This window comes from Onychostruthus taczanowskii, unplaced genomic scaffold (assembly GCF_017590055.1).
Source record: "Onychostruthus taczanowskii isolate IOZ18803 unplaced genomic scaffold, ASM1759005v1 scaffold34, whole genome shotgun sequence".
In the NCBI taxonomy this organism is placed as follows: Eukaryota; Metazoa; Chordata; class Aves; order Passeriformes; family Passeridae; genus Onychostruthus; species Onychostruthus taczanowskii.
The window spans coordinates 6,028,907-6,038,635 of record NW_024500794.1 but is presented as its reverse complement, the minus strand read 5'-3'; positions in this window follow the sequence as shown (position 1 = coordinate 6,038,635).

Here is a 9,729-nt window from a genome sequence, read left to right as displayed (position 1 = left end):
AGTTTTCAAATGCACTGATAAACATTAGTGGTTTTGCTAATATGCATTCCGTTTGTGTTTTTTGGCCAGTGATTTGCCCTGGAGGTAGGGGAGAATGCTGAATGTCTGTGCTCATATTAACAGGAGGGCAAAAATTCTCAGACTTTCCCAAAATATCACATCCTACATTCACTGGGAGGTAAGGGGACTGTGCCTCTCACAAGAATCACAAAACTGGAGTTCTGTGGAATAAGAGTGGGTAACATTTCCCACTTAAATTAGTGTCAAGCCTACTGGTTTATTTATCATGACAAGGGAAAAATGTCATTAAAAATTACCTTGTTTCATGATGACATTTTAAACAGACTGTAAATAAAAATGAGGTTTTAATTTCCGCGTTTCATCTAGTTTCATTACAAAGATTTTTAAAAAAGTGACCCTACAGTGCTGAAGCCAAGCATTTGATTTGGGGTAAATCAATTAAAAATGTAAACTTCCTCAATTTTCTTGGTTTGGTAATAATTTGAAACCACACAGAGGCAAAACATCACTCATCTGCACAAGTCTAATGATGCCAAGGAAAATACACTCAGTACATGGCTGCAGAGGAAAGAAACAGATTTCCATATTAGCTTTGCTGTCCATCCTGTCCAATTATAGATGTGCTGAAGATCTTCTGTGAGGACTTTCCTTTGCTTTCTCAACCTGATTGAAGAAGTAGCATATTACAAAATCTGCCTTAAGTGTATCAAAGGGTGGCAAATCAGTGAAGATGATGGGTTGTAAGGCAGGTGTAGGGAGGATCTAGCACACGAGAAAACATGCAGCCATGGGGATTATTCTCAAGGCTGATGTTTGATAGTTTATTATGATGTTTGATAGTTTATTCCTTGCCTTTGTCCAAGGTGAGGAATAAACTTGAAATGACCGCTGGAAATATTTGACATGAACATTTCTTAGAAAGTAAATAATTTATACAGGCCAACGGGGGACTCCTAGTAAAGTGAGCATGTATTTTGAAGGGCCAGTGCAAGGTTTTGCAGCAAGAAGAAAAAAATAAAGACGTAAAACATTCATAAGATTCAGAACAATATACTTGAAGGGAGCTATTCAGTAAGAGACTTAAAGGTCACTGTATACAAGCCCCTGGAAATAGGCTTTTGCTGTGATATTGCAGCAAGGAGAAAACCTGCCAGCAGCCCACTGCCAGCAGCTCAATGAAAGTTGGAAAGTCATATGTAGTGTCAATAATGTGATTTATGCTGTACACATTAGGCTTTTCAAAAAAATTGTAAAGGGTTCAAAAAGTGATGTGATAGTTGGATATGATCCTGCTGAAAGGGAGGTGGGGAATTAACTATGTGGAAGGCACAGCCACACATTGTTCATTATTTTCTCATACATACACAGAAAAGAGACGTGCAAATAAATTGCTTTTTAATCCAGCAGGGGAAGGCAGAAGGATAACCAATGATTAGGAATTAAATCTTGCTAAGTGCAGACTTGAAGTAATTGCAATTACTTGAAATTTTCACTAATTTCCTTAGTTAGCCCTAGAATAATTTGGTCAAGAATGTGGCTGTTTTCTCTGGCTTAGTCCTCAAATCAAAGCTTTAGGAGACCTTCTTGGCTGGACTGGAAGTAATCACAAAAGGATGAGTGAACTCCCCCTGGACACTTCTACACGGGAAATCTGAGATCAAAATGACACCCACCCCTGAAAAATGCAGCTCACTGGAGGCATGGAAATGAATTCTGTAGCCCACTGAACTGAATTGAGCAGTTTGAGAAAGGTGGAATGCAAAGTACAAAACCTATATCCCTTAGAGAGCTTTTAAAAAGGAACTGAAAGTTAATGCCATGTCCACAAAGAGAAATTATGTATCTGTTTAAGGATGACAGCACTGCAAGTCTTTTTATACTCTGCTTTAGGTATCAGATTTAAATATATCAAATGTGTCAAGAGGTGTGCACATATTTCAGCTGCTAAATAATTAATAGGAATGTCAAGTACCCCATGAACTGGGGTTCCTTCTCAGTCCTTCAAAACCTGAAGAAATAAGGTAGCAGCAAGAAAGAGACAGCCAGAGGGCCAGCCGAGAACTTTCCTTTAAGTAGACTTCAGGGCAATCCTCCAGAGAGTGTGGGAGAAACTGCTCCCAAGGAAGGTGAAAGGAGACAAGGGGCTTAGGAAAACTGGCATCATCTACTTTGCACAGGCTGGGAAGCTGGGAGCCAGATAAGCAGGTGTAGGCTCCCCTGCTGATGCTGGGGGGGGGGGTGTTATTAGGGTGGAGAGCACCAGAGCCTGAATCCTGTGAAGCCAGACATTGTTGATGCTCCAAGGGCCAGGTTTCTTGAACCCTGCTGGGTCCGCACTTTCCTGAGGGGGAAAGAGGCTATTATTAGTAATCTGACTGGGGTCATAACCCAGCCAGCAGCTGGAGAAATAACAACTAGTAGTGTAAACAGGGGAACTGCACTTCAGCCCCCTGTATGTGAGCAGGAAAGGGAGTCAGCACAGGGAGGCTTGCAGATGCAGTGACCCGTGATAGAAAGAGCAGTGCCTGGTTAGTCAGATCAAGCTCCTAAAATAGAAAGGGGCTTTTGATAAATGGGTTGGCTGGACTCATTTGAATCTTCACTTTTTCAATATACGTTTTTCTGTGGAGTCCTCAAGAATGTTGCCTAGAAACAGGTGATGCAATGTGACACTCAAGCTTTAAAAATAAATATTACAAACTATAACATTAAATGTTTTGAACCAAGGCTAAGCTTCCTAGGTACTGATAGGATTGCAGCCCCAAAAGTTCAGGCTATAGTTGAGATTCAGGGAAGTTCTGATGCCTGGATGTTATTAGTGGCCTATGCTCAAGCTGACCTTGACTTTAGCAGCTCTGCTTGTCCAGTTTATTGAGGAAGGCTCTCACATAGACCCATTTCTTGCTCTACATCTGGTTGACATCTGAGATGGAAACATCAGCCGGGGAGAACAAAATATCTTCTGGACAGGACTGACACAAGTTCCGCACCAAACTGACTGATGCAACTGGTGTTATGGTCACTAAAACGAGAGGGTTATACAGAGAGCAAATGAGTACAAAGGTTGCCATCTGCCGGCCTTGCAATTGGCGTTACGCAGGCACAGGCTGGGGGGTGGTAAAGCCACTCCAGCATGCTGCAAGTGGTCTCTCCACAATACATCTGCTGGGGTGAAGCATTCAGAAAACCACAGGAGCAATCTCAGAATAGCTACAGACAGACAGTCACAGGAATTGTTCTTGAGATGATAAAGAAAACAGGCTTAAATTAACATAAATTGTCAGTGGGTGAGACCAGCATCCCTCTGTTACAGTGATACAACCCCACTGGGAAGCTGTGGTAAGGCATCTCATGATGCTGATGTTGAAGACTGTCCCATGAAGTTCTGTTAGTTACAGCTCACAAGTCACATGCCTGCACGGCTAAATCAATTTGGCCACCAGTGAAGTCATCAGCTGCACGGGCTTGGATTCCTGTCTCAATTTCACACCTCTGTAGCAGAGGGCTTTACGCTAGCCCAGGTCTGAACACTGACCCAGGCCACATCCTTTCTGTGATGTGCTTCCTTTGTCCGTCTCCCTTTGTCTGGGGGCTGCCAGCTGATGTTGAGCCTTTCTGAACGAGAGGGGAAATTGCCTCGTGGCTCTCACAGCCCCACTTTGTGGTACAAAGCAGATTCAAGCAGGATAGAAGATGGTGATTGTGCAACTTCTCTCTGCACGAACACTTGGTTTCTTAATGCTGAGGTCCCCGGCCTGATCTCTTTGACAGCTGTTTTTCCCAAATACAATCACTCATGGCTTTGCACACTTGGAACAAGATCAAGTAGAAATTGTCTTGCAATACAATCAGCTCATTCACTTACCAGGGAAGACTCAGCTCTCCTCTCCACTGGTAGAGGAGCTTCAACGAGATCCTGCCAGAAAACAGAGCCCACTGATTCAGGAGGGATTGTTCCCTATGTATTAGTGGGAGTCATTACCTATCCCAAAATATCCTGCCTTACAATTTTTTTTCTTGCACCCTTTAATTTACATTTTAAAAATGTTGGTTTGTTTGTTTGGGTTTTTTTGAAGACTTGTTTTGATTATGAAATTGAAGGGGTAGAAATGGAGTAGTACCATGTTTAAAAGCAGCCTGTGCCACAGTTCATCTGTAGAAGAGTCTTCCCAAACAGGGCTATGCACAGTGATTACTCTCAGGGACTACATGTCAGAATGCCTTGGGGATGAATGCAAAAAGTTACTAGTTATATGGTTGCACGCATTCTCAACTAACATTCATTGGTATTCAATGGAGAAGATTCAGATTCTCTGATGGTTTTAAGTCAGAAAAGCAATTAAGCATACACTGAAGTACCACCTCACTTTGCATGTATCAGTGGAGGGAAGGCAAAAGACTGAGGTAGAATGAGAATTTTACATTTATTCCCCATTACTTCAGGTCAGACTGAATACAGTACAAGCCTGAAAGTGACAGCAGGAAATATCATGTGTGGATAATGTACCACTCTTCAGGCTCTTCTTTATGCTCACTTGCAAGCACTTATGGCCCTTGTCTTTATTTACAAGTTATCAGGCACATCAGGGCATTTAAACTTCAGAAGAGCCACTCTTCTCTCTTTCCTTCATGTAAATAGGCATGCCTGTGTCTCACTCAATGGCAACCTTTGGCTCTCCCTTGTCTCCTCTGGCCTGAACCAGACCTTCTCTGCCAGACATTTTTGGAATCTTTCCTTGATGGATGGCAGAGGAGGGGGGCACCCACTGCAGGGGGTGCTCTGTCAGGTCAGGTGTCTGTAGGTGGAATCAAAAAATTGGGAAAAGGAGTATAAGTAGGTGGAAACTCAGGGCCCTATAGTTATTTTCTTGAAGTAGTTTTCAGAAGCGGTGTCTACTATCCAGTGTCCAGTGGGAGACAGAGAAGAAGGGGACAAGTATTGGCTTAAACTTGAGTATTTAGAAAATCATGTCAGAAGCTACCATATCTAGAGGAAGAAAAAGGTCCATGTCCTTCTTTCAGGGATTTCATTTGCCTCAGGAGGGCTCATGCCAGCCTCCTGAATACTCTCTTTGGCTGGTGAATACAGACATTCCTATTTCCTTACAGAATTTTTTCCTTCTGTGGCTATGTAGGGTCAGAACCTACTCACCTGGAAGAGGGGGAGAATGGCTAACCTGGTTAGTGTCATCATTCCACAGACAGGGACATGAATCCTGTGACTTCCCTGTGCTACTCCTGGAAGTAGAAGTATGCACAGAACGACGTAAGTAGCTGGTTCTTAAACGATAATTCATGAGATGATGGCGAGTGGTCAGCAGCTGCCAATAGAACAATGCTGACTACTCTAGTGCTTTCAGCTGGTAACAGGAAGAGGGTGAAAAATAGCGTGAGAAGTCATGACATTAGCCCAAAGATTGGGAATTAGGAGTTCTCTTGTCTGTTTTTTTAAAGTCTTTGACATAGTCTCAGCTCAGGTTGGAAATGTTGGAAATGTACCCTGGGATATATTCCCACTGGGCCAAAACCTAACAATACAGTTGAATCCTAATGGTTTCCTTAGCAGGAAAAAAACAAAGAATAAAAAAGACTCATCCCTGATAGAGTGTCTCACATTGAGGAAATGTACATATATATCTCTTTGCTGATTGGCAATACTAATACTACTTTTTAATCAAACATTAATAAAAAATCTGGGTTTTTTTTTTTATTTTGTTGATGTAGGTACTTCACAGGCAATAAATTCCCATAAACAAAATTGGTGCAGAAGGAATTAAGATATACAGCAGAGGTAGGGAGTGGTTTCTGCCAGGCACAATCAGTGTCAGTATTTTCATTCAAGATAAAATACTTTTAAAGGGAGGAAGAAATTATGCACATAAATTCCACAGTTCAATTTTGCACTGCAGAGTAAGAAACATTTTTCACAGTTATTGACAAAGGACATTCCAGCAACTAGTGAGATCTGGATTTCATTATGTGTTTTGGGCTACAGTGCAAAAGTACTATCTGCCAGAAAAAATGTGGTTGAAGCATGTTTTATTAATATATTGCTGCTGTTCTTGGATTATACCCCTGTAGAGGCTCACATCTGAAATGACACATCTATGTATTAGATAGCATTTCAAGATTTATTTTTTGGATGAGTTTCCCTTACAAAATACTGGGGCCATGCATATTCCTATTTTTAAGTGAAAATTTTCAGAGAAAATCCCTCAGTGCCCTTCTCCAAAAGATCATTGTGGGCTGCTCACGGAGCACATAAGTGCTAGAAGCACAGGTATAACTACAGTGCAGCTAGCTCTTACCAGTGAGTTTGGTACCTCTGTACATATTTTATGATAAGAGAATGACGTTCTAGCCCAGGCAGCTTCTGTCTAAATTCATGGAATAAAGCAGTTCAGTGCTGGCAAGATTTCCCTCCAAGGAGTGGGCTGAGTCACTGGAAGTGTCAGGAGGCCCAGGAAGACCTGGAAGACTGTCACCTCAGTGTCACCTCACCTTGGAGAGTTATGGTAATGATAAAAACTCCCCGGCAATTCACAAACTCCAAAAATAACAAAAAAGAGAGGGAAATCTGTATAACAGATTTCTTCAGAGAAATACACGGTAAGGACTGATACTTCCATTGCTGGTTTTGCTTTCTTATCATGTTAAAGGCAGCCTTGTATGTGAAGCTGCATATGTTCCTGATATATGGAACCCAGCTGCCTTGAAATCAATGGCAAGGTTCCTGTGTTCAGTGAAGACTCTGGGATTTTGCTTGTTTTTATAGGATACAATTAAGCTGAAAAGTTAAGAGACACCACAGCCTTCCAAAAATTAAAGAGGAGAGAGAAAGAAGTGAGAAAGCAAATATGTGGTGAAAGAGATCCCAGGTGAAATCATTGGTCCAAGTTTTCATGTCTGGATGTTGTTATTTTTTCCATAATTGCTATAACAAACTCCTGCTTTCACCGAGGGGAGGTGACCTGGGATTTTTCCAGTAGCAATGGAAATTTAACACACAAATGACCAAAAATGTTAAAGCTTTTTTACTCATGTATGTCAGCACTGGGAGATTCAAGATATAGCCGACATAATTTAGTCAAAAGCAAAATTTTGTGACTGTATTTGTGTGTCCATGCACTCAAAATGGAGACCAAGGAACCAAAAACCTCTATCTACCAAGAAGAGATTAAGTACCAAGTAATGCACAGTAATGTAGGCATGGGTAAAACATGATTTAGATATCTCATTCTGATCAGTTATCTTTGAAAGTCACATTGTTGGAGTCAGGAAGTGCAATTGACACTGATACCAGCTTCAGCTGATACAGCACATCTGCTGCTGTTGGGAATGCCACTGCATTTGGAGCTCCAGTTCTCTTCAGTGTCCTTTCTACAGAGGTGACTAATATTACAGTAGCCAACTCACTTCACCTCCCATAATGAATGATTTTCTAATCTCCAGAAGCATAAGAATATGCTCTCCAAAACCTTTTGCCTAATCTCTGCTGGATACAAAGGAGATTATCAGATACCCAGTCCATTTAATTATTTTTCCACAGACTTTCTTCTCTGATTTTCATTGTGTCACTAGGGTTATAGTTCCTAACCCTTTCAGAGGACAAAAAAAAAAACCCAAAAAACCAACCACCACCAATAAACAGAGACAGCAACCCAGTCCTATTGTGGACTAACAACACTGCAATTTATCAAAAACTATCTACTGAAAAGTACTGTTTCACTTGTCGATTGAGGTCTCCCACCCCACCTCAAAAACTGTCTGCAAATATCTCTTGCCAATATTTGTCTGGTGCTAAAACTGCAGCCAGCATGCTGATCCTATTTGTCCTTAATCTCACCCTTGGAAATATACTATTGCATCTGAAAACACCTTATTCTTGTTTACTGCTATGAATTCCTGTAAGGAGTTCATGGTTTCACCCATGGCTATTAGTAGCCTGACTGTGGCCATGATTCTCTTGTACCTGCAGTCTAAAACCTAGGACATGAAGAAAACCTCCTCTTCAGGGAGATTATAATCTCTGTTGAGACAAGGTGGAGAGATGGATGCAGGGCTCAAGGGACAATGGATATGGAGGCAGGAGTGTCAGGCCGTTGTGGTGGTGGCCAAAGTTTTGTCAATTAACTCAGTGGCAGTGGTGTGGGGGCATTTTGGCTAAGAGATTTTAGGGATTTTTAAGAAACAACATGAAGGAGAAGAATGAGCACTATTTTTCCCAAATGTAAGTGGCAAAATGTGATGTTATTCATCAACAGCAAAAAGCAAAGGGAGCCCAGTACAGAACTAGTCTTTCATTACTTAGTTCATTTAAGGCAATATCTCAGGTTTTTGTGTTAGGGAAATATTTTTTTATTGCTGTACTGGTAGCCAAAAATTTCTGACATCTGCATGACTAACATCTGCATGCCATCATGCACAGCCAGATGGTGGGCTATAACATGTCAAGAAATTTTGGTAATGGAAAGATCAGCAGCAGACTGAAGCACACACCAGAACTATTTATAAAAGGAGAGATTTCGTTTTCTTTGAGAAGAACAGCACAGGTGTTTGAGAGACTGGAAGACTGACTTATGAGGAGATAGTGAAAAAAGTAACTGTGTTAAGCTTGGGCAAATGACCAGCCACCAGCCTGTGATATGAAGAATCAGAGAGGAGATTTCTTGCTGGGGAGCCTAGAGTGATGGCATTACTGGTCAAAGACAAGTCCAGGGTGAAGCTTTGGAGGCTAAGGAGAAGTTGTATTAAAACTTTGCAAGTAACTCTCCAAGGGAGATAGCAAGAACTCATTGTGAGTCACGTATATCTGAGCCGGCCAGAGCACCAGAGGATCTCTTGTTGGCAGGGGATTAAGTCACAGATGACTGTATTGGCCTTTTGTGTCCACTCCATCTCAATCTGGCATTCCAGTCCTGGAGAGTGGTGGGTGTATACACACATCCCGTGCAGAAAGAAGAAGGCAAATAGGAAGTGCCCACCCAAGCTTACAGGTGTGACTTGACCTTTTGTAAACATGAGCCTGTGACTGCAGAACAGGCACAGCTCTTGAAGGGAGCTGGGCTGTGCCAGGCTCACACATCATCAGTAAACTCGTTAGCTAAACTGCACAGGCACAGCCAAATTGTTCTCCCTTTTAATATCTGCCAAATCTAAAGTCTCCAGTTCAGCTACACAGCTGTAACTGAGCACAGACTCAGAGGCAATGGGCAGTGCAGTTGTAATTCAGAGGTCAATTCAGCTGACAGCCCTGGTCCAGGCGGAGACGGGATACTGACTTGATTCCCAAAGCTCCCAGCAGAGCAGCAAGCTAACTCCTAGCTTTTATTTTCACATTGTCAGGGTTCCATGAGCTAATCTTAAGTATTAATAGACATGTGACCTCCCCATATAGTTTTTGGAAAATTGGCTACACCACAAGCTTTAAGGGAAGGCAGTGACTGAATTGGCTGCTTGACATTACAATGTGCCTGACAAATTTTCCAAGTTAGGGCCATATTCAGTATGGAAACAGCCCCAACTTTGCCACTTTCCCTGGTTTCAGTGGATTAGCTTGGTGTGAGTGAGCGTGTGGCTTCATTTGCAGGAGCAGCACGTGGTAGAGAAAGAAAATGGATGATTTCTATGTGTTGATTCTTGCATTTTATTAATACGTGAGTTAAATATGATTAAAAGAGATAGGAGCTGGTACCCAAGCCTGTTTTA